Source organism: Gorilla gorilla, chromosome 7, assembly GCF_029281585.2.
Source record: "Gorilla gorilla gorilla isolate KB3781 chromosome 7, NHGRI_mGorGor1-v2.1_pri, whole genome shotgun sequence".
In the NCBI taxonomy this organism is placed as follows: Eukaryota; Metazoa; Chordata; class Mammalia; order Primates; family Hominidae; genus Gorilla; species Gorilla gorilla.
Window position 1 is genome coordinate 4,616,648 of NC_073231.2, and position 25,779 is coordinate 4,642,426.

Below are 25,779 nucleotides of genomic sequence, written 5' to 3' on the forward strand. Positions count from 1 at the left end.
TACTTCGTTTCCATATGCTTGGAGGGCCTTTTGAACCTGGCTTCTTCAGGCAGCGGGGAATAGGGGCCAGGGCTTGTTGGATAAGTGGGAGGGGTTCCTGATCACTTTGGAGTGTAATTCTGCACCAAAGAACTAGTGGGGTCCCCCTCAAAAGTAGGAGACTGGGGAGGCTCTGAAGTGGGAGCACAGATCTCAGAGGAACAGCTAAAAGGGGGTCATCTAGGGTATCTGGTGCAGCTTCAGACACATTCTACAGCTAGCCCTTAGATTAGGATCCTGGTAGAGGGAAATAAAAGCCTGCACATAGCAAACTTCTTACCATTTTATTTCCCTTTCACACAACAAATCTAATTGTATGATATCATTATAATGTAAAGAACCATGTCTAGAATAAATATGTTGGTTTATCAATTTTTATTGAATCCAAACATTATTGCAATAGTAAACAAGGTTTTTCTTTTTCAACCTGTCTAATAATTTGAACCTACTGCAATGGCCTAAATGACACCCAAGTGGCAAGTCTTTTTGAATGCTTACTGTTGTCCCCATGTCTAGTAAGGCTCACTACAAGGGGTTTTAGTTAGCCTACGTTTAGCAAATGCATACTTACTTTTCCCTTTTCATTTCCCTATTTCTATAGATGCCAAGGTGTTACAAAAGTAGATTAGCAAAACCTAGCCAATACCAATCAGGACATAGGCATGGGCAAAGACTTCATGACTAAAACATTGTAGGGAAAAGAAAGAGAGATCAGACTATTACTGTGTCTATGTAGAAAGGGAAGACATAAGAAATTCCATTTTGACCCGTACCTTAAACAATTGCTTTGCTGAAATGTTGTTAATTTTTAACTTTGCCCCAGCCAATTTGACCCAACTTTGAGCTCACAAAAACATGTGTTGTACAGAATCAAGGTTTAAGGGATCTAGGACTGTGCAGGATGTGCCTTGATAACAAAATGTTTACAAAGAGTATGCTTGGTAAAAGTCACTGCCATGCTCTAGTCTCAATAAACCAGGGGCACAATGCACTGTGAAAAGCCGCAGGGACCTCTGCCCTGGAAAGCCGGGTATTGTCCAAGGTTTCTCCCCATGTGATAGTCTGAAATATGGCCTCGTGAGATGAGAACGACATGACCGTCCCCCAGCCCGACACCCATAAAGGGTCTGTGCTGAGGTGGATTAGTAAAAGTGGAAAGCCTCTTGCAGTTGAGATAGAGGAAGGTCACTGTCTCCTGCCTGCCCCTGAGAAGTGAATGTCTCAGTATAAAACCCGACTGTACATTTGTTCCATTCTGAGATAGGAGAAAAACCCCCCTATGGTGGGAGGCGAGACATGTTGGCAGCAATGCTGCCTTGTTATTCTTTACTCCACTGAGATGTTTGGGTGGAGAGAAACATAAATCTGACCTACGTGCACATCCAGGCATATACCTCCCGTTGAACTTGATTATGACATAGATTCTTTTGCTCACATGTTTTTTTGCTGACCTTCTCCTTATTATCACCCTGCTCTCCTGCCGCATTCCTTTTGCTGAGATAATGAAAATAATAATGAATAAAAACTGAGGGAACTCAGAGACTGATGCCGATGCAGGTCCCCCATATGCTGAGTGCCAGGCTCCTGGGCCCACTGTTGTTTCTCTATACTTTGCCTCTGTGTCTTATTTCTTTTCTCAGTCTCTCATCCCACCTGGTGAGATATACCCACAGGTGTGGAGGGGCAGGACACCCCTTCATCTGGCACCCAACATGCGGCCTTTTTCTAGGGTGAAGTTACGCTAAGAATGTGAACATTGAGGACAGCCGACGAGAGATTCCCAAGTACGTCCACGGTCAGCCTTGTGGTAAGCGTGTGCACTCGGAGGAATCCAGGGTAACAATGGGGCAAACTGAAAGTAAATATGCCTCTTATCTCAGCTTCATTAAAATTCTCTTAAGAAGAGGGGGAGTTAAAGCTTCTACAGAAAATCTAATTACACTGTTTCAAGCAATAGAACAATTCTGCCCATGGTTTCCAAAACAGGGAACTTTAGATTTAAGAGATTGGGAAGAAACTGGCAAATAATTAAAACAAGCAAGTAGGGAAGGTAAAATCATCCCACTTACAGTATGGAATGATTGGGCCATTATTAAAGCAACTTTAGAACTGTTTCAAATAAAAGAAGATAGTGTTTCAGTTTCTGATGCCCCTGAAGCCTCTGTAATAGATTGTGAAGAAGAGTCAGGAACAGAGTTCAAGAAAGGAATGGAAAGTTCACATTGTACAAATTTAGCAGAGTCTTAATGGCTTGGTCAACGCAAAATGTTGACTATAATCAATTACAGGAGGTAATATATCCTGAATCATCAAAATCGGGGGAAGGAGGTCCAGAATTATTTGGGCCATCAGAGTTTAAACGACAATGGCCATCAACTCCTCCTCCCGTGGTTCAGATGCCTATGACATTACAACCTCAAATGCAGGTTAGACAAGTGCAAACTGCAAGAGAATATCAAGTAGAAAAGGATAGACTCTCTATCCCAGCAATGCCAATCCAGACACAGTATCCACAATATCAGCCAGTAGAAAATAAAACCCAACCACCGGTAGTTTATCAATACCGGCTGCCAGCCGAATTTCACTACCGGCCGCCTCCAGAGGTTCAGTATAGATCTCAGGCGGTATGTCCTGTGCCAAATAGCAGGGCACTATATCAGCAACCCATAGCGGTGGCATTTGATCCCACAGCACCACCTAGTGGACAAGATAGTGCACTGCATGAAACCATTGATACAGCCAGAAAACAGGGAGATCTTGAGGCATGGCAGTACCTGGTAATTTTACAACAAATACCGGCCGGGAAAGGGAGTCAAGCAGGAGCGTCTGTCCAAACTGAGGCTAGATATGAATATTTCACCATGAAAATGTTAAAAGATATGAAGGAAGGAGTTAAACAATATGGACCCAACTCTCCTTATATGAGAACATTGTTAGATTCCATTGCTCATGGAAATAGACTTATTCCTTATGATTGGGAAATTTTGGCTAAGTCTTCCCTTTCACCCTCTCAGTTTCTGCTGTTTAAAACCTGGTGAATTGATAGAGCACAAGAACAGGTATGGAAAAATCAGGCTACTTATCCTGCTGTTAATATAGATGCAGACCAATTGCTAGGAAAAGGTCCAAATTGGAGCACTATTAACCAACAATTAGCAATGCAGAGTGAGGCTATTGAACAACTAAGGGCTATTTGCCTCAGGGCCTTCAAAAAAATTCAGGACCCAGGAACCTCCTGCCCTTCTTTTAGTTCAATCAGACAAGGCTCTGAAAATCCATATCCAGACTTTGTGGCAAGGTTGCAAGATGCCACCCAAAAAGTTGTTGTAGAAATAATGGCTTATCAAAATGCAAATCCAGAATGTCAATCGGCCATAAAGCCATTAAGAGAAAAGATTCCAGCAGGAGTTGATGTAATTACAGAATATGTGAAGGCTTGTGATGGGATTGGAAGAGCTATGCATAAGGCAGTGCTATTGCCTCAAGGAATTACGGGCGTTGCTTTAGGAGGACAAGTTAGAACATTTGGGGGGAAATGTTATTGTGGTCAAATCAGTCATCTAAAAAAGAATTGCCCAGTCTTAAATAAACAGAGTAAAAATAAAGAGCCACCTGGCCTGTGTCCAAAATGTAGAAAAGGAAAACATTGGACTAAGGAATGTCGTTCTAAGTTTGATAAAAATGGGCAACCATTGTTGGGAAGGGGGAATAGGGGCCAGCCTCAGGTGCCGCAACAAAGTGGCATGTTCCCAATTCAGCCATTTGTTCCTCAGGGTTTTCAGGGACAACAACCCCCACAGCAAATACCACCATTTCAGGGAATCGGCCAATTACAACAATACAACAGTTATCCCCCGCCACAGCAGGCAGCGCAGCAGTAGATTTATGTTCTACTCAAATGATTTCTTTACTCCCTGGAGAGCCCCCACGAAAGATTCCTACAGAGGTATATGGCCTGCTGCCAGAATGGATGGTAGGCCTTATTTTAGGAAGATCAAGTCTAAATTTAAAGGGAGTCCAAACTCATACTGGGGTAATTGATTCAGATTATAAAGGGGAAATTCAGTTAGTGACCAGCGTTCCCTGGACTGCGAATCCAGGTGATAGAATTGCTCAATTATTGCTTTTGCCTTATATTAAAATTGGGGATAGCAAAACAGAAAGAACAGGAGGGGGTTTGGAAGTACCAACCCTGCTGGAAAAACTGTTTATTGGACTAGTCAGTTCTCAGAGAATAGACCTGTGTGTACAGTCGCTATTCAGGGAAAGCAGTTCGAAGGATTAGTGGATACTGGGTCTGATGTTTCCATCATCGCCTTAAATCATTAGCCAAAAAATTAGCCTAAAGAAAAGTCTGTTACAGGACTTGTTGGTGTGGGCACCGCCTCAGATGTGTATCAAAGTGCCATGATTTTACGTTGTCTAGGACCTGATAATCAAGAAGGTACAATTCAGCCTATGATTACTTCTATTCCAATTAATATATGGGGCCGAGACTTGTTACAACAATGGCATGCAGAGATTACTATTCCAGTCTCCCTATACAGCCCCAGGAGTCAAAAAATCACGACTAAAATGGGATATCTCCCTGGCAAACAACTAGGGCAGAATGGAGAAGGCATTAAAGTCCCAATTGAGGCTAAAGGAAATCCAGAAGGAAAAGGAATAGGGTATCCTTTTTAGGAGTGGCCACTGTAGAGCCTCCAAAACCCATTCCATTAACTTGGAAAACAGAAAGGCTGTATGGGTAAATCAGTGGCCACTACTAAAACAAAAGCTGGAGGCTTTACACTTATCGGCAAAGGAACAATTAGAAAAGGGACATATTGAGCCTTCATTTTCGCCTTGGAATTCTCCCATGTTTGTAATTCATAAAAAATAAGGCAGATGGCACATGCTAACTGACTTAAGAGCCGTTAATGCAGTAATAAAACCCATGGGGCCTCTCCAACCTGGGCTGCCCTCTCTGGCCATGATTTCCAAAGATTGGCCTTTAATTATAATTGATCTAAAGGATTACATTTTTACCATTCCTCTGGCAAAACAGGATTTTGAAAAATTTGTTTTTACTATACCAGCCATAAATAATAAAGAACAAGCCACCAGGTTTCAGTGGAAAGTGTTGCCTCAGGGAATGCTTAATAGTCCAACTATTTGTCAGACTTTTGTAGCTCAGGTTCTTCAACCAGTTACAGACAAGTTTTCAGACTGTTATATCATTCATTATGTTGATGATATTTTGTGTGCTGCAGAAACAAGAGACAAATTAATTGACTGTTACACATTTCTGCAGACAGAGGTTGCAAATGCAGGACTGACAATAGCATCTGATAAGATTCAGGCCTCCACTCATTTTCATTATTTGGGAATGCAGGTAGAGGAAAGAAAAATTAAACCACAAAAAATAGAAATAGAAAAAGACACATTAAGAACATTAAATGACTTTCAAAAATTGCTAGGAGATATTAATTGGATTTGGCCAACTCTAGGCATTCCTACTTATGCCATGACAAACTTGTTTTCTATCTTAACAGGGGATTCATACTTGAATAGTAAAAGAACATTAACTCCAGAGGCAACTAAAGAAATTGAATTAATTGAAGAAAAAATTCCGTCAGCACAAGTAAACAGAATAGATCATTTAGCCCCACTCCAACTTTGACTTTTGCTACTGCACATTCTCCAACAGGCATTATTGTTCAAAATACAGATCATGTGGAGTGGTCATTTCTTCCTCACCATACAATTAAGACTTTTACATTGTATTTAAATCAAATGGCTACATTAATTGGTCAGGCAAGACTATGAATAGTAAAATTGTGTGGAAGTGACCCAGTTAAAATCATTGTTCCTTTAAACAAGGAACAGATTAGACAAGCCTTTATCAATTCTACTGCATGGCAGATTGGTCTTGCTGATTTTGTGGGAGTTATTAATAATCATTACCAAAAAACAAAAATCTTCCAGTTTTTAAAATTGACTACTTGGATTTTACCTAAAATTACCAGACTAAAACCTTTAGAAAATGCTCTGATGGTGTTTACTGATGGTTCCAGCAATGAAAAAGTGGCTTACACCAGGCCAAAAGAACGAATCATTGAAACTCAATATCACTCAGCTCAAAGAGCAGAGTTGGTTGCTGTCATTTCAGTGTTACATGATTTTAATCAGCCTATTAACATTGTTTCAGATTCTGCATATATAGTACAGGCTACAAAGGATGTTGAGACAGCCCTAATCAAATATAGTATGGATGATCAGTTAAATCAGCTGTTTAATTTGTTACAACAAACTGTAAGAAAAAGAAATTTCCCATTTTATATTACTCATATTCGAACACATACTAATTTACCAGGGCCTTTAACTAAGGCAAATGAACAAGCTGACTTGCTAGTATCATCTGCCTTCATAGAAGCACAAGAACTTCATGCCTTGACTCATATAAATGCAACAGGATTAAAAAATAAATTTGATATCACATGGAAACAGGCAAAAAATATTGTACAACATTATACTCAGTGTCAAGTCCTACACCTGCTCACTCAGGAGGCAGGAGTTAATCCCAGAGGTTTATGTCCTAATGCACTATGGCAAATGGATGTCACTCATGTACCTTCATTTGGAAAATTGTCATTTCTCCATGTGACAGTTGATACTTATTCACATTTCATATGGGCAACCTGCCAGACAGAAAATGTACTTCCCATGTTAAAAGACATTTATTATCTTGTTTTGCTGTTATGGGAGTTCCACAAAAAATTAAAACAGATAATGGGCCAGGATACTCTAGCAAAGCATTTCAAAAATTCTTAAATCAATAGAAAATTACACATACAACAAGAATCCCTTATAATTCCCAAGGACAAGCCATAATTGAAAGAACTAACAGAACACTCAAAGCTCAATTGGTTAAACAGAAAAAGGAAAAAGAGAGTAAGGAGTATAACACGCCCCAGATGCAACTTAATCTAGCACTCCATACTTTAAATTTTTTAAACATTTATAGAAATCAGACCACTCCTTCTGCAGAACATTTTACTGGTAAGAAGAACAGCCCACATGAGGGAAAACTGATTTGGTGGAAAGACAACAAAAATAAGACATGGGAAATATGGGAAGGCGATAACGTGGGAGAGAGGTTTTGCTTGTGTTTCACCAGGAGAAAATTAGCTTCTAGTTTCGGTACCTACAAATTACAGAAGAAGTTGCCATCTACCAAGGAAGCAGAGCCACTGACCTGGGCCCAGCTAAAAAAGCTGACACAGTTAGCTAAAAAAAGCCTGAAGAACACAAGGGTAACACAAACTCCAGAGAATATGCTGCTTGCAGATTTAATGTTTGTATCAATGGTGGTAAGTCTCCCTATGTCTGCAGGAGCAACTGCAGCTAATTATACTTACTGGGCCTATGTGCCTTTCCTGCCCTTAATTCGGGCAGTCACTTGGATAGATAATCCTATTAAAGTATGTGTTAATAATAGTGCATGAGTACCAGGCCCCACAGATGACCGTGGCTCTGCCCAACCTGAAGAAAAAGGAATGATGATAAACATTTCCACTGGGTATCATTATCCTCCTATTTGCCTGGAGAAAGCACCAAGATGCTTAATGCCTACAACCCAAAATTGGTTGGTAGAAGTACTTACTGGCGGTGCCACCAGTAAACTTACTTATCACATAGTAAGTAGAATGTCACTCAAGTCACAAATGAATAATTTACAGGAGTCTTTTTTTCAAAGATCATTAAAATTTAGGCCAAAGGGAAAACCTTGCCCCAAGGAAATTCCCAAAGAAACAAAAGAACCAAAAGTCTTAGTTTGGGAAGAATGTGTGGCTAATACTGCGGTAATATTACAAAACAATAAATGTGGAACTATTATAGACTGGGCCCCTTGAGGCCAATTACATTATGATTCTATAGGCCAGACTCATTCATGTTGACAGGCTCCATCTCTCTGGCCCACTAATCCGGCCTATGACAGTGATTTGACTGAAAGGCTAGACCAGGTTTACAGAAGGTTAGAATCACCCTATCCATGGAAATGGGGTGAAAAGGGAATTTCATCACCCTGACCAAAGTTAGTTAGTCCTGTTACTAGTCCTGAAAACCCAGAATTATAGAAGCTTACTGTGGCCTCACACTGTATTCGAATTTAGTCTGGAAATCAAGTTATGGGAACAAGAAATCATAAGCCATATTATACTATTAACCTAAACTCCAATCTGACAGTTCCTTTGCAAAGTTGTGTAAAACCCCCTTATATGCTAGTTGTAGGAAACATACTTATTAAACCATATTCCCAAACTATAACCTGTGAAAATTGTAGATTGTTTACGTGCATTGATTCAACTTTTGATTAGCAGCACCATATTCTGCTGGCGAGGGCAAGAGAGGGTGTGTGGATCCCTGTGACCATGGACCAACCGTGGGGACCTTCCCCCTCTGTCCATATTTTAACAGAATTATTAAAAGGAGTTCTAACTAGATCCAAAAGATTCATTGTTACTTTAATTGCAATGATTATGGGTCTTATTGCACTCACAGCTACTGCTGCAGCTGCTGGAATTGCTTTACACTCCTCTGTTCAAACTGCAAAATATGTGAATAATTGGCAAAAGAATTCCTCAAAATTGTGGAATTATCAGTCTCATATAGATAAAAAATTGGCAAACCAAATTAATGATCTTAGACAAACTGTCATTTGTATGGGAGATAGGCTCATGAGCTTGAAATATCTTTTACAGTTACAGTGTGACTGGAATATGTCAGATTTTTGTATTACACCTTGAGCCTATAATGAATCTAAACATCACTGGGACATTGTTAGACACCATCTACAAGGAAGAGAAGATAATCTTACTTTAGATATTTCAAAATTAAAAGAACAAATTTTTGAGGCATCAAAAGCGCAATTAAATCTGGTGCCAGAAACTGAGGCAATGTTAAGGCTGTTCATAGCCTCACAAATCTTAACCCTGTCACTTGGGTTAAAACCATTGGAAATTCCACTATTACAAATTTTGTGTTAATCCTTGCATGTCTGTTCTCTCTGTTGTTACTCTACAGGTGTATCCAGCAGCTTCGGAGAGACAGCGACAAGCAAGAGCGAGCCATGATGACAATGGCGTTTTTGTCAAAAAGAAAAGGGGGATATGTAGGGAAAAGAAAGAGAGATCAGACTGTTACTGTGTCTATGTAGAAAGGGAAGACATAAGAAATTCCATTTTGACCCGTACCTTAAACAATTGCTTTGCTGAAATGTTGTTAATTTTTAACTTTGCCCCAGCCACTTTGACCCAATTTTGAGCTCACAAAAACATGGGTTGTACAGAATCAAGGTTTAAGGGATCTAGGGCTGTGCAGGATGTGCCTTGATAACAAAATGTTTACAAAGAGTATGCTTGGTGAAAGTCACTGCCATGCTCTAGTCTCAATAAACCAGGGGCACAATGCACTGTGAAAAGCCGCAGGGACCTCTGCCCTGGAAAGCCGGGTATTGTCCAAGGTTTCTCCCCATGTGATAGTCTGAAATATGGCCTCGTGAGATGAGAACGACATGACCGTCCCCCAGCCCGACACCTGTAAAGCGTCTGTGCTGAGGTGGATTAGTAAAAGTGGAAAGCCTCTTGCAGTTGAGATAGAGGAAGATCACTGTCTCCTGCCTGCCCCTGAGAAGTGAATGTCTCAGTATAAAACCCGACTGTACATTTGTTCAATTCTGAGATAGGAGAAAAACCCCCCTATGGTGGGAGGCGAGACATGATTGCAGTAATGCTGTCTTGTTATTCTTTACTCCACTGAGATGTTTGGGTGGAGAGAAACATAAATCTGGCCTACGTGCACATCCAGGCATATACCTCCCCTTGAACTGAATTATGACATACATTCTTTTGCTCACATGTTTTTTTGCTGACCTTCTCCTTATTATCACCCTGCTCTCCTACCACATTCCTTTTGCTGAGATAATGAAAATAATAATCAATAAAAACTGAGGGAACTCAGAGACCGGTGCCAGTGCAGGTCCTCTGTATGCTGAGTGCCGGTCTCTTGGGCCCACTGTTGTTTCTCTATAGTTTGTCTCTGTGTCTTATTTCTTTTCTCAATCTCTCATCCCACCTGGTGAGATATACCCACAGGTGTGGAGGGGAAGGCCACCCCTTCAAACATCAAAAGCAATGGCAACAAAAGCCAAAATAGACAATTGGGATCTAATTAAACTAAAGAGCTCCTGTACAGCAAAAGAAACTACCATCAGAGTGAACAGGCAACCTACAGAATGGAATAAAATATTTGCAATCTACCCTATCCGACAAAGGACTAATATCCAGAATCAACAAAGAACTTAAACAAATTTACAAGAAAAAAAACAACCCCATCAAAAAGTGGGCAAAGAATATGAACAGACATTTCTCAAAAGAAGACATTTATGCAGCCAACAGTCACATGAAAAAAATGCTCATCATCACTGGTCATCAGAGAAATGCAAGTCAAAACCACAATGAGATACCATCTCACACCAGTTAGAATTGTGATCATTAAAAAGTCAGGAAACAACAGATGCTGGAGAGGATGTGGAGAAATAGAAGGCTTTTACACTGTCAGTGGGAGTGTAAATTAGTTCAATCATTGTGGAAGACAGTGTGGCAATTCCTCAAGGATCTAGAACACGAAATACCATTTGACCCAGTGATCCCATTACTGGGTATATACCCAAAGGATTATAAATCATGCTACTATAAAGACACATGCACACGTATGTTTATTGTGGCACTATTCACAATAGCAAAGACTTGGAACCAACCCAAATGTCCATTAGTGACAGACTGAATTAAGAAAATGCGGCACATATATACCATGGAATACTATGCAGCCATAAAAAAGGATGAGTTCATGTCCTTTGCAGGGACATGGATGAAGCTGGAAACCATCATTATAAGCAAACTATCACAAAGACAGAAAACAAAACACCAAATGTTCTCACTCATAGGTGGGAGTTGAACAACGAGAACACATGGACACAGGGTGGGGAACATCACACACACACTGGGGCCTGACAAGGGTGGGGGGCTGGGAGAGGGATAGCATTAGGAGAAACACCTCATGTAAATGACAAGTTGATGGGTGCAGCAAACCAACATGGCACATGTATACCCGTGTAAAAACCTGCAGGTTGTGCACGTGTACCCTAGAACTTAAAGTATAATTTTTACAAAGTGGATTATGAGCTTCAAATGGGCAGTTGGGTTTTGAACCTAAATGCCACAGACAGCAACGGTTGGTAGAGAGGTGGGCTAAAAAATGGAAGGGAGGGACTGTGGAAGGGAGAAATGGAAGAGGTAAACAGTGTTGCCCAAGGGGAGACCTCAGAGGCCCTGACCTGCTGGAGAACCTATCCCGTAGCAGAGACACTGAAAAAAATATTCACGTGGCCAATTGTCTACCACTGTAGGTGGCTCTCCATTATGCCAGGGGCCTGGGAATTCCCAATTCCTTTGACCAACAGTGGCTTGAGCAAGCTAGTTGGAAGACAGCATAAAGGAAGGGCTAGCAAATTGCTATTAGGAAAATACTTCTAACTTATAGGGCAGAAAAGGGCAAGACCAATATTCCCCTAGGGAGAGGGCTATAACTCATATATCCCGCAGAACCCTAGAGGGAATGTCAACACAAATACTCCAGATCATATAGGGGGTGGCCAAAATACCAATGCTGAAAACTCAGAAGGCCCAAGTTTCAGCCAACAAGGGTCCCTTCACCAAATCCTGAAAACCCTGGGGCACCCAGAGTGTGGCCAACAGTCAATCCAAGACCAAATTGGGGTCAACAAACAACATGACTCTAGCATCCCAGAGCAAAAACAGTGGTGATCTCTCACAACAAAGTACCCTGCCTTAATCGTCCCCAAACAATTAACACAAAGGTAAAACCAAACATAAGACTGCACACATTTTAGGACTGAAAATAAAATAACTAATGGAACAACACAATGGAGTCCAAAGAGAAAGTACTCAGGGAAGGGGTGACAAGGACATGCTCTAGCCAAAGGCTTTTATTTTATTTCCTAGTTCTCCTGATACTATGGCGATGGGGGCATAAGGGACACTCACCTGTCCACCAGAGCACATATGGTGCTGACTGATTTTCCCCATGGGACCCAGGTGAAGATCTCGCCAGGATACCTCAGCTTGGGTGGACTTAACTGCCACAAAGGGTGGGTCCTGCACAGGGGGGGGCCTGTAACCCACTGGTCTGCCAGTCAGACAGGTGGGTGTCACGTAAGGTGGTGACACTATGGCTGCCCTGCCAGTAGGCTCAGCTGCCGCAGTGGGAGGGGCCTGCACTGTGTCAGTAACCCACCAGGCTGCAAATTTTCTGAACTTTTATACTGTGCTTCCCTTATAAAATTGAATGCCTTTAACACCACCCAAGTCACATCTTGAATGATTTACTGCTCAGAAATTTCTTCTGCCAGATACCCTAAATCATCCCTCTCAAGTTCAAAGTTCCACATATCTCTAGGGCAGGGGCAAAATACTGGCAGTCTCTTTGCTAAAACATAACAAGAGCCACCTTTGCTCCAGTTCCCGACAAGTTCCTCATCTCCATCTGAGACCACCTCAGCCTGGATTTCACTGTCCATATCATTATCTGCATTTTGGTTAAAGCCATTCAACAAGTCTCTAGGAAGTTCCAGACTTTCTCATATTTTCTTGTCTTCTTCTGAGCCCTCCAAACTGTTAGAACCTCTGCCTGTTACTGAGTTCCAAAGTCGCTTCCACATTTTCGGCTATTTTTTCAGCAGCACCCCACGCTACTGGTACCAATTCATAATATTAGTCTATTTTCACCCTGCTGATAAATACACACCCGAGGATGGGCAATTTACAAAAAAAAGGAGGTTAAATGGACTTATAGTTTCACCTTGCTGGGGAGGCCTCACAATCATGGCAGAAGGCAAGGAGGAGCAAGTCACATCTTAGGTGGATGGCATCAGGCAAAGACAGAGCTGTGCAGAGAAGCTCCACCTTATAATATCATCAGATCTCATGAGACTTATTCGCTATCACAAGAACAGCACGGGAAAGACTTGCCTCTATTATTCAATTACCTCTCACCTGGTCCCTCCCACAACACCAACCATGCTTGGCTAAGTTTTTAATTTTAGCTTCATAGAGATGGGGTCTCACTATGTTTCAGGCTGATGTCAAACTCCTGGGTAAAGAGACCCTCCGACCTCAGCCTCCCAAAGTGCTGAGATTACAGGCGTGAGCCACCAAAGCTGGCCCGTTTTTCTTGATATATCAAAATTATTCCATACAGTCAGATAACTTTTCTTTTTTTTTTTTTTTGAGAAGGAGTCTCGCTCTGTTGCCCAGGCTGGAGTACAGTGGCGCAATCTCGGCTCACTGCAAGCTCTGCCTCCTGGGTTCACACCATTCTCCTGCCTCAGCCTCTCGAGTAGCTGGGACTACAGGAGACCGCCACCACGCCCGGCTAATTTTTTTTTTTTTTTTAGTGGAGACCGGGTTTCACCATGTTAGCCAGGATGGTCTCGATCTCCTGACCTTGTGATCCACCCGCCTCGGCCTCCAAAAGTGCTGGGATTACAGGTGCGAGCCACAGCGCCCAGCCAATAACTTTTCATGTGGTTACTAACAGCCATGGATTTCCCTGTCCAAGGTATCAGTTTTTCGGTTGCATTTCTCTACATACTCATAGCCGTGGACACTGTCTACCTGTCTGATGAAATTCAAGTAACCTTTTCATTAGGTTTAACTTCCAAGAAATCTAAATGGGTTTCTTATAAACAAAAGCTATCACACTATAGGAAATTTTTCTTTACTTTTCTCATAACTAGCCTAAAAGACAAAAATAAAGATTGCACATGTTATCAAGGCAATTCCTTCCTTGTCTTAATTGGGTTTTAGATTAGTTAGGAAAAGAGCTATAAAAGGGTTAATGTTTTTACATCGATGTAACTTTCTGTATTGCTATTATTTAACAGTGACCCCTGATTCTGTTTGATTGAGTGTTTGGAGTCTTCTGACATCTTTGGCAGGTTTCTTCAAGATTAAAAACCTATATTAAGTCTTTTTGGCCTAAAACTAACTTTGGGATTTTGAAGGTTGACCCCTGGAAACCCTCAAAAATATTGCCTCTTACCTTATAGAGATTAAATGGTTAGACTTATTTGGTAAAATATATGTGAGACATTTTACCACACATGGCACAAAGGATATCAAGTAATAAGTGATGGAAGATCTTTCAGTTACACTTATAGGTATGTTATTGATATAAATGCTCCTGACATAAATGTTCCAAAAATCATATATATTCATGAAAATCTGTTATCAGCCGCACTTTTGTTTTCTTAAATATCTTCTAAAGTTATATTCATATAAATATGTTATAAATGTAAGTATTCTAAGATTATATACAACTTATAAAGATCTCAGGGACCTGATGTGAAGCTGTAAGACATGATTCTGGTTGTTATAAAATGCTACATATAATAAATATAACCAAATTTTCTTATCAACTGGGAACTTTTGTCAGATTTTAACCATGGTTAGGATTAGCACAGTGGCTCATACCTGTAATCCCAGGACTTCGGGAGGTTGAGGTGGGAGGATCTCTTGAGCCCAGGAGTTCCAGGCCAGCCTGGGCAACATAGTGCGACCATGTCTCTACAACAGAAAAGAAAGTTAGCTGAATGTGGTGGCATGTGCCTGTGGTACCAGGTATGCAGGAGGCTGAGATGGGAGGATGGCTTGAGACCAGGAGGTCAAGGCTGCACTGAGCCATGATTGTGCCACTGCACTCCAGTCTCAAAAAGATTAAAAAACAAAATTTATAACAGTATTACTGTTCCCTCAAAAGCTACTCCTACAGGAATGGCACAAAGGATATCAGGGGGAAAAAAAACCCTCTTAAATGCTATTCCCATTGTCTTCCCACAAAAAATTGCCTGGTCCATTATTGAGTCATGAAAACAAACAAAAAGGATAAGCCAGTTCCTTATTACAGAGCTGGACTAAAATCTTATATATAAAACCATTCTAGGCTTAAAATACATAATGAAACAACTGACATGCCTTACAGCCTTTTAAATGAATAAACTCTTAACAGAGCTTGGAGGCCAGATTAAAAAACATAAGATTGGATAGAAAGTCATTCATATGACCCAATTGGTCACTATGAGTAAGCACTTTGAAAGACTTTTAGAATCATAAAAAATGCTAAAAGAAAGAATAAACAGGCTAATAAACTAATACCTTTACAAGTACAAAAGCTACAGGAACAGACCTCCTTATATCTATTATAACTCAAAACTGAGCTGTCCTAAACAAAGGAAACCTGGGTAAGCTCTATACCTCAAGATGGCTGCATTCATTGTAAACAATGAGGTCCCTGGAAGACATGTCATCCGCTCTTGGAGTAGTCCTCTAATAGGCTGGCTCCTTTTGGACCACACAGTATTCCCATCAGAGAAAGTACCCGAGGGTTTGACAATCCACCCTGCAGGGGTGGAGGACCTGAGGAATTCTCTGGTGAGGAACTTCCTGTAATACCTTTTTTTTGAAATTAAAAAAATATTGTGGGTACATAGTAGGTATATATACTTATGGGGTACATGAGATGTTATGATACTGATATGCAATGTTAAATAAGCACATCATGGAGAATGGGGTAACGCATCCCCTCAACCATTTACCCTGTGAGTTACAAACAATCCAATTACACTCTTCTAATTACTTTTAAATGTACAATTAAGTTATTATTGACTATAGTCACCCTACTGTGCTATGAAATATTACGTCTTATTCATTCTATTTTCTGTACCCATTAATCATTCCCACCTCCCCCCTGCCAGCTCCCCCTTCCACCACTACCCTTCCCAACCTCTGGTAACCATACTTCTACTCTTTATGTCCATGAGTTCAATTGTTTTCTTTTCTTTTTTTTTTTTTTTTTTTTTTTTTAGACAGCGTCTCACCCTGTTGCCTAGGCTGGAGTACAATGGCGTGAACTTGGCTCACTGCAACATCCGCCTCCTGGGTTCAAAGAATTCTCCTGCCTCAGCCTCCTGAGTAGCTGGGATTACAGGTGCCCGCCACCACGCCCAGCTAATTTTTGTATTTTTAGTAGAGATGGGGTTTCACCATGTTGGCCAGGCTGGTCTCGAACTCTTGACCTCGTGATCTGCCCCACCCCCCCTTAGCCTCCGAAAGTGCTGGGATTACAGGTGTGAACCACCACGTCCAGCCCAATTGTTTTCATTTTTAGATCCCACAAATACGTGAGAACATGTGATGTTTGTCTTTCTGTGCCTGGCTTAATCCACTTAATATAATGATCTTCAGTTCCATCCATATTGCTGCAAGTGACTGGATCTGTTAGTTTTTTATAGATGAATGGTACTCCACTGTGTATACATAACACATTTCCTTTATCCATTCATCTGTTGATGGACACAGGTTGCTTCCGAATCTTAGCTATTAACTAATACGAAGATTTTGAAGATTCTTGTACACTATTTGTGGTCACTGGAGTCACGGTATTCACTTTAATAACAACTCTAATAAATCAAAGTATCCCTCTGAGTAAAAAAATACTTCTGTGATGGGTGTTTCAAATCCTATCCAGGGAATCCCCATGTCTCAACCTGCCCAAATCATGCTTGGATCATTTTAGAAAAACATGCTTTCCTACTATGTGATACTGCCCCAGGAAATTTGATGGAATGACATTTACTTTCTGAGTTGAGAGAACACATAACGTTCTGTTTCAAGGGAGAAATCATCTTGGAATTTCCGGATGCTCCAGAACACAAAATTATTAATTAAATTATTAAAAGTATTAAACCTATAAAATATCAAATAGACTATTCTAAGCCACTGCCTAAATTTTCCCAATATCCACTAAAATTGGAGGCAGTTCAGGGACTTTCACCAATTATAGAGGAATTAATTAAATGAGGACTTATAATTCCTTCTCTACTCCCTACAACATTCCAATCCTACCAATCGAAAATCTAATGGACAAGTTGGAGATTTGTTCAAGGTTTATGTGCAGTAAGCAAAATTGCAATCCCAAGATTTCCTGCGGTCCTAAATCCAGAAACCAAACAGAGGAAAATTTAATAGAGCCAGGACTTTATGGAGGTCACTGTCACCACATCTGAATAACTTGGGTGCAGAATCCGGGTACATGATTGGCTTTCCTTAATTGGATCTACACAATTTACCTGAGGAGAAATGTTTTGCTAAAGAGGCTAGCCTTGATTAGATTTGGCTTAACAGGAGCCAAGTTATTCAGGTGGGTCCCTTGGATTATACAGCTGATGAGATGATAGGACTGATTAGCATATATAATTGATGAGGTTATCAACTGCATAAAAGGAGGGCTCACCACTCACATGGTGCTTTCCCAGGAGAGTGGAAGAAGCTCTGAGCACCAGAGTGTCGTGACAGCGACCTCCATAAAGACCTGGCTCCATTGGATTTTCCTGTTTGGTTTCTGGTGAGTACTGGAGAAATTTTCGCCAGGGCAGACGCATCCCATTTATTTTGGTCAATAAATTTTAACGCGAAAATTATTGTTTGATTGGACTACAGGTATTTGGTGGCAAGCTCTCTGAGAAGAGTTTAGGTTACTGTGGACATGTAATTTCTCTCGAATTCTAGTTCATATGTAATGGTCAGAGGAAAACTTACCTAATCTTGGCACAAGGAGTTGATTTCTCTGGGCTGGGCATGTTGGTTCATGCCTGTAATCCTGCCACTTTAGAAGGCTGAGTCGGGAGGATCACTTGAGGCCAGAAGTTGGATACCAGCATGGGAAACATACTGAGGTCCCATCTCTACAAAATATAATTTAAAATTTACCTGGGCATGGTGGTGGCTCATGCCTATAGTCCTAGCTGCTTGGAAGGCTGAGGCAGGAGGACTACCTTAAGCCCAGGAATTGGAGGTTACACTGAGCTGTGATCATGCCACTGCACTCCAGCCTAGAGTACAGAGAGAGACCGCGTCTCAAAAAAAAAAAAAAAAAAAAAAAAAAAAAAAAGTTGATTTTCTGCAATTAGATTAGTGGAAGTATACAGTACATAAATAAGTATAATAAGCTGAGACCCAGAGAATAGTTCTCCAAGGAGTGGCATATAAGTTTAGACTGTGGGAAAGGGAGAATGAAGAAAAAATGTGTTTGTGTGTATTGGGGTGGAGGTACATGTGGATGAAGCCTGATGGTAAAGAGGGAACAGATAAAGTCATGCTTAATTTTGATTATGCAATTCTTAGGGGCCCTGTAAAAGATTGGTTCGTGGATACGTGGTGTTGTCATTAACAAATATTGGAGACTAGGGGGTGTATTTTTGTATGGTTTTGTGGGGGAGGTAATATCCTCAGACATTTCATTGACTGCAACTATGCAAGTGTAAATGATCTCAGAAGTAGAATCCAGACAAGAATCTGTCATTGTCAGTTTGGAGATAGCAACGGAAGAAATGGAAGCAATTGAATACATGTGTGAGAGTGCCAAGATAGGGTACAAAAAGAAGAGAGAAGAGAGTCTAGGATGGAATTCTGGGTCATTTTAATAGTATCATTTGTGCTATTTGCAGAGAACTTAGGGGAGTAGTGACTACAGAGTAATTTTTAAAAAGTAGTATGAAAAGGAGAGAATAGTTCAGTTCTTTTAGGTATTTTATGGCACAATTACTGGTGTTGTTGGCAAGACATATTAATGAACAGGCCATTGGTGGTCTTAGTAAGTCAAAGGGTGAGAGGGGATGAGGAAATGTTACCATTTTGACTTTCAATTTTCAGTTCAACTATGAGGGAAAGCACAGGAAAGCAGATACTAGAGAGAAAATAGGTTTAGATGAGGTTTTTGCTTCAAAAGCTTCATGATGATAGATTGGGAAGAGTAGGAGAGGGAGCTGGTAAAGGAGATTTACTATATAAGTGGTAACATGAAGCTCCTAAGGGCAGGAGATAAAGTTTGAATTTGAATCAATTAAACATGCCAAGGGAAGAAAATACTTCAGTTTTATAGGCAAGAAGTAGTAATGGATGGGTATGGATTAAAGTAGAACTGCAGACTTCATGGCAGTGAGCTAAGGTAATTGGTGAGAAAATTTAATTCATCTTTGTAGAAGGAGGAAATTCCATCTGTGTAGAGTATGATAAAGGTAAGTATGTGCGTGATGCAAAAGTCATGGAGTAGATTTGACGTATTTATGGAGCTAAAAGAATTATTTAGATAGCAAGATACTGTGGGATTGCAAGACATATTTGAGAGTTACTGGGTATTGTGTGTCCTTATTAGGCCAGGATCAACCTCCCAGTCATGTTCTCTGTCAGAACTGGCTGCCGAATAGGAAAAAATATGAAGCTGCTAAGATTGGTGTTTAGATCCAGAGTAAGATCAGATAGTAGGAGGTAGTAAGAGGTCAAATGGACAGATAATTTTTGATGCTGCTGGTCAATATTGAAGAGCGTCATGGTGATTAAGCTAAGCAGTGAAAATGATGAAATTTGAGGGCCATTGGAAAGAAACTAGGTTCAACTAACTCTAGGGTCCCTGCGGTAGAAAACTGTGGACATTGGAAATGATTCTGTGAACATCCCCAAAGGAGAGAAAGCTATGATTATGGGGTGTGGCGTCTGATTTTTTTAAATCTGGAATCAACAGTAAAACCTAGGTATAGTATGTACTTCTCAAGATGACCATATTTAGAAATATGAGTGTGTGAGTAGTGTTACAATTAGACTAGACTTAAAATCTTACCAGACACGTGGCACAGGTCTATACTCCCAGCTGCCAGGGAGACTGAGATGGGAGGGTTGTCTGAGCCCAAGAGTTGGAGGCTGCAGTAAGATATCATTGCACCACTGCACTCCGGCCTGAGCAACTGAGGGAGATCCCATTTAAAAAAACAAAGGTCGGGGGCGGTGGCTCACGCCTGTAATCCCAGCACTTTGGGAGGCCAAGGCGGGTGGATCATGAGGTCAGGAGATCGAGACCATCCTGGCTAACTCGGTGAAACTCCGTCTCTACTAAAAATACTAAAAATTAGCCGGGCGTGGTGGCGGGCGCCTGTAGTCCCAGCTACTCCGGAGGCTTCGGCAGGAGAATGGCGTGAACCCGGGAGGCGGAGCTTGCATTGAGCCGAGATCGCGCCACTGCCCTCCAGCCTGGGCAACAGAGCCAGACTGTCTCAAAAAAAAAAAAAAAAAAAAAAAAAAAAAACGGAAAAAAAGAAAAAGATGTACTGGACCCAGTTTGCAGCTGTGAAATTTTGTCATGTTACTAAAGCCTTCTGAGCCCACATTCAGCTCACTTGTTACACTGAAAATAACCCCAACAGCAGGGTTATCGGGAGAGTTATTTAGACAAATAGATATGTATATAACTAGGTAAATCTATATCTATATCTATGATCTTCAAGGAGAGGGTCACATGTAATTAAAGTTTAAATAATTTACTTTTTATTTTTATCTGAACCTTAGGTGAAAGCAGTGAGTTAAGGCTACGTTGAGAACTCGGTCAGAGAGTGCATTGATCACCCACCTGCATCTAGGAAGATGGGAAACTGCCTGAGACGCCCCACCTCAGATGACACTATTGTGCATCTGTCGACAGGGCAGGATCTTAGGCCCCTACTGCCACATATGGAACAAGCTCCAGTTCCAGTCTATCACTCAGTACCTGGCCAGCCTCTGTCAGCAATACTGCTGACTGAAGAAGAAGAAGTTAGAATAGCTCAAAGACTAAGCCTTCTACAGTGTCTGCCTGAAGAAGTTTATGACCCTGGAAGAGATAAATCAGAAGAGGAGATGCCAGACTGTGTGATCTGTTTACTGGAATTTGTTTGTGGGGACCCCATTCGATGTCTGCCATGCAAACACTTCTTTCACCTTGACTGCATAGACACATGGCTGCTGCGATCTTTCACATGTCCCTACTGCCGGGGGCCAGTGGATACAGCGCTGTCTACATCCTTGGGATAAAATGGGTGACTTCAAGAAAAAAATAATTTTTGATGGTTTTGGTTTTTTGCCACTAAGCCAAAGAGCCAGGGAATAGAAATTATGATGATGCACAAAAAGTTTTCTAAAATTTTTTAAATAACTACAGATGCTGGGACACAGTAAGTGACATTTTAGAAACTTACAGGGAAAAGTAGGGGGATTTTCTTATGGACAGCTTGACCCAAGTTTTATAAATACAAGTGCATTTAGATTTTGTTTTTGCTCTAGTACGTAGGAATTGTGTAAAGTGTTGCAGCAGCTGTATTTGTTTTAATTGTGTGAAGATTAGGAAAAAGATTGTGGTTATTTTTACTAAATGAAATAACTTCTCCCCAGTGCAAACCCTTAATTAAAGTTACTGGCATTTACCTTAAGGTGTTTTTTAAGAGCTGCATTTAGATGTTCAAATAAACTTTCACAAGGCCCTTATCTTTTTTCTCCAACATTTTATGAGAGGTTTAACTTTTTAAATGTTTCATAAATACAATCAAAGTTTTAAAAAGGGCGCGTCCCACACAAGAAGCCCAGTTGAGTTTGATGTCTGTGTAATCAGGATATGTCTCCAGGAATGTAGTGCTAATTAGGTTTATTATCTGTGTTCCCTGCTTAAGGAGAGCTTTCTTGTGTAACCTGCCTCTGGTGTTTTTTGTTTTTTGTTTTTGTCTCTGTTTCCTGCTATTCAACCATCTTAGGAAATTTGTTCTAGCAGCTCAAGAATGGCCCATGGGCCTTTACCTCCTCTGAGAGGTTTTTCCCCTGACAGGGGACACTTTGCATTGATCCCTGAAGCAGTTCCACTCCTCAAGGCAGCCTTCTGTGGCTCCCTGGACTGTGCTCCTTCAGAGGAAGACCTCCAGACCTCAGCTTCTTCCTGTATGACATGAGGGAGGCTGGCATTTATACACTCATTAAAAACTCATATTTTAAAGCATTTTCCAGCAAATCCACCCCCAGAAGAGAACGATTTTTCTGCGTCTCCCGAACCAATTATTCAATAATGCGCTGTGATACCCACCCAGCGCAGGCTGGAGACAAGATGGGGTGTGGACTCTCGGGAGGCGGCGGCTCCAGGCGTCCACCAGAGCCGGGCTTAGGGTCCCTGAGGCGGCGCGGCTGAAGAGTTGGTTTAGGTTTAATTAGAAACAACTTGGCAAATCTGAAAAACAATAGTTGGGAAAAGTGTTAAAAAAGACCAAGCCCAGGAGCTTAAGACAAAATCTGGCAGTTCCCTCCCGCGGCCGCCAGGGGTCAGTGCGCACCTTAGGAGGGGGAGGCCCGGGATCAGTGAGCACCTGAGGAGGGAGGGGTCAGGGGGTCAGTGCGCACTTGCGGAGGTGGGGGCGGCCAGGGTCAGTGTCCACCTGGGAAGGGGGGGTCAGGGGGTCAGTCTTCACCTGAGGAGGGGGCGGCCGGGGGTCAGTGAGCACCTGAAGAGGGGGAGGCCCCGGGGTCAGTGCGCACACGGGGATGCGGCGGTCTGGGGATCAGTGCGCACCTGCGGAGGGGGCGGCCGGGGGTCACTGCGCACCTGCGGAGGTGGGGGAGGCTGGGGTCCGTGCCCACCTGGGGAGGGGGCGGTCGGGGGTCAGTGCGCACCTGCGGAGAGGGCGGTCCGGGGTTCAGGGTGCATCTGGGGAGGGGGCGGCCGGGAGTCAATGCGCACCTGAGGAGGGGGCGGCCGGGGGTCAGTGTGCATCTGGGGATGGGGCGGCCCGGGGGTCAGTGCGCACCTGAGGAGGGGACGGCCGGGAGTCAATGCGCACCTGGGGAGGGGGCGGCTGGGGGTCAGTGTGCACCTGCAGAGGGGGCGGCGAGAGGTCAGTGCGCACCTGGGGAGGGGGAGGCCAGGGGTCGGTGAGCACCTGAGGAGGTGGGAGCGGCCAGAGTCAGTGCGCACCTGCGGAGATGGGGGTGTCGGAGGGTCAGTGCGCACCTGGGAGGGGACGGCCTGGGGGTCAATGCGCATTTGTGGAAGGGGCAGTCCGGGCGTCTGTGCCCACCTGCGGAGGGGGTGGCAGGGGGTCAGTGCGCAACTGCAGAGGGCGCGGTCCGGGGGTCAGTGCTCACCTGGGAGGGGGCCGTCGGGGACCAGTGGGCACCTGGGGACGGGGCGGTCCGGGGGTCAGTGCCCCCCTGGGGAGGGGGCAGTCTGGGGGTCAGTGCGCACCTGTGGTGGTGTGGGGGCCGCCGGGGGTCAGTGAGCAGCTGAGGAGCGGGCGAGGCCGGGGGTCAGTGAGCACCTGCGGAGGAGGCGGTGGGAGTCGGGAGAGGGGACCAGGAGGGGCGTGTGGGGAGACGGGAGAGGGGCTTGGGGGGACCCTGAAGTGAGACGTGGTGGGGGGCAGGGAGTGGGGTCTAAGGGGACAGGGGAGTGTTAGGAGGATCCTGCAGTGGAATGTGAAGGGACCGAGACGGGGGTGTGGGGGGACCACAGGGGATATGGGGGCATGAGGGGTTGGGAGGGTTGGGGGGACCCTGGAGTGGGATATAGGGCGACCAGGAAGGGATGTCTGGGGAACAGGGGCGGTGGGGGGATGTGGGGAGATGGGGGAGGGGATTGGGTGGGACCTGGAGTGGGACGTGGGCGGATTGGCAGGTGGGCTTTGGGGACAAGGGTGGCCAGGGGGACCCTGGAGGGGGATGTAGGGGGCACTCTCTGTGGGATGTTGGGAACAACCTGGTTGGGGACTGGGCAGAGTGGGGCAGATTTCCTGTGCTCTTGTGGGAATGCAGCCTGGATAATCGCTAGACCAGAAGACCACAGCACAGAACAGTTTTAGTTGACAGAGCCCATAATGTGAAGCCAAATCCATGTGGACATGCTTAGATAGACATGATATTTTTCTGGAGGGATGCTTCAACTGCTAAGAGTGGGAGCAGAAATGGAAGAGTGGGGAAGGGCACAAAACCTTATTTTTCATTTCATAACCTTTGGAATTCTTAATTTTTTCTATGTGCATGTATTACCATGTAATAAAAATTAATTTAAAAGACATTTAATAAGAGTGTAAAGGCATGAAGGACTATGGTAAGGCATGAATAAATTATAGTGTGCTTGAAGTCTTCACCATAGGATGAAAGGACAAACAGAGAATTAGGAGTATTGTTTTCCACATCAAAATATCATGATTTGGCTGAAGAAATATATCTATCTGTATCTGAAATCAACGTTAATGTTATCAAATAATTCAGACTTAGAGTTTTCAATAAATGTATAGAAATTGTTTTATTCAAAGACTAAGGGGGAAAGGGTGAGAAATTAAGTCTAGCAGTACAATTATAGAACCTCTGGTGTATTCTCATGGGAAAATTAATGTTTTATGTAAAATGGAGAGGACAGTAGTTACGATTAATACTTGAGAAAAGCCTATCAAATTATTGACTTTGGTAGTGCAGCCAAACATTTGCTTCAGGAAAAGCATCCAGAAATATAATGATTTAGGGACATCAAGGTATACTATATAAAGCATTGTTGTATATATTATTTCCTCTTTTCCCTTGGGAGGTAGGATCTGAATTATTATCAGACTCCTAATGAGGAAACACTCTGAGAAGTGAGAAGCCTGCCTTGTGTCGGAGTGGGTAAATCAGAGAGACAAAGGCGTTAGGGCTTGAACTCAGGCCCTCTGACTTTGCAGGGCTCTATTGAAGTGGCCACCTTGCCTGAGGCTATGAGGCTGAAGAAGTGGGCAGAGCAATACACTGTGGTCATTCACACCTTAAATTATCATCTTACCAAGGAACCACCTTTCCCGATTAGGTGACCAATTCACTATTTATCCTTTTACTATTTCTTAGAAACCCCAAAGCCAATATATACGCTATCCCTTAGTAAATTATAGGGTCAATGAAGTTGAATTGATTGTTTCTGGCCCCTCTGATAAACATAAATTGAATAAAGTGTAAACCTGAAACAGCATGGGTTAGGATACTTTTCAAGGATTTGGGTGCCAATTTATGTTTTCCCCATTGCTACCCTCAAATTATCTTTGCTTTTAGGCATTTTTTCCTTCAGATATATAGGTTTTATGCACAAATGTTGGTGAAACAGACTGTGAACTGTGAGGTACAATTTTTGTCCAGCAAATTTTAGTTTCCACATGAAATGTTTCACTGAATTTGGATAATTTGAAAAGAGGAATACATTATTTTATAAATTGTTAACTGTTTTAAATTTGGTTAGGGGAAGAAAGTGTGGTGATTCCTCAAAGACCTAGAACCAGAAATACCATTTGACCCAGCAGTCCCATTACTGTGTCTATACTCAAAGGAAAATAAAACATTCTATTATAAAGATACATGCACGTGTGTGTTCATTGAAGCACTATTCACAATAGCAAAGACATGGAATCCACCCAAATGCCCATCAATGATAAACGGGATAAAGAAAACGTGGTACATGTACACCAGGGAATACTATGCAGCCATAAAAGGAATGTGATCATGTCCTTTGCAGGGATATGAATGGAGGCGGAAGCCATTATCCTCAGCAAACTAACACAGAAACAGAAGACCCAACACCGCATGTTCTCACTTATAAGTGTGAACTGAACAATGAGAACACATGGACACAGGGATGGAAACAACACACACTGGGAACTGTTGTGGGGGTGGAGCGGGGAGAGGGAGAGCATCAGGAAAAATAGCTAATGCATGCAGGGCTTAATACCTAGGTGACGGGTTGATGGGTGCAGCAAACCAC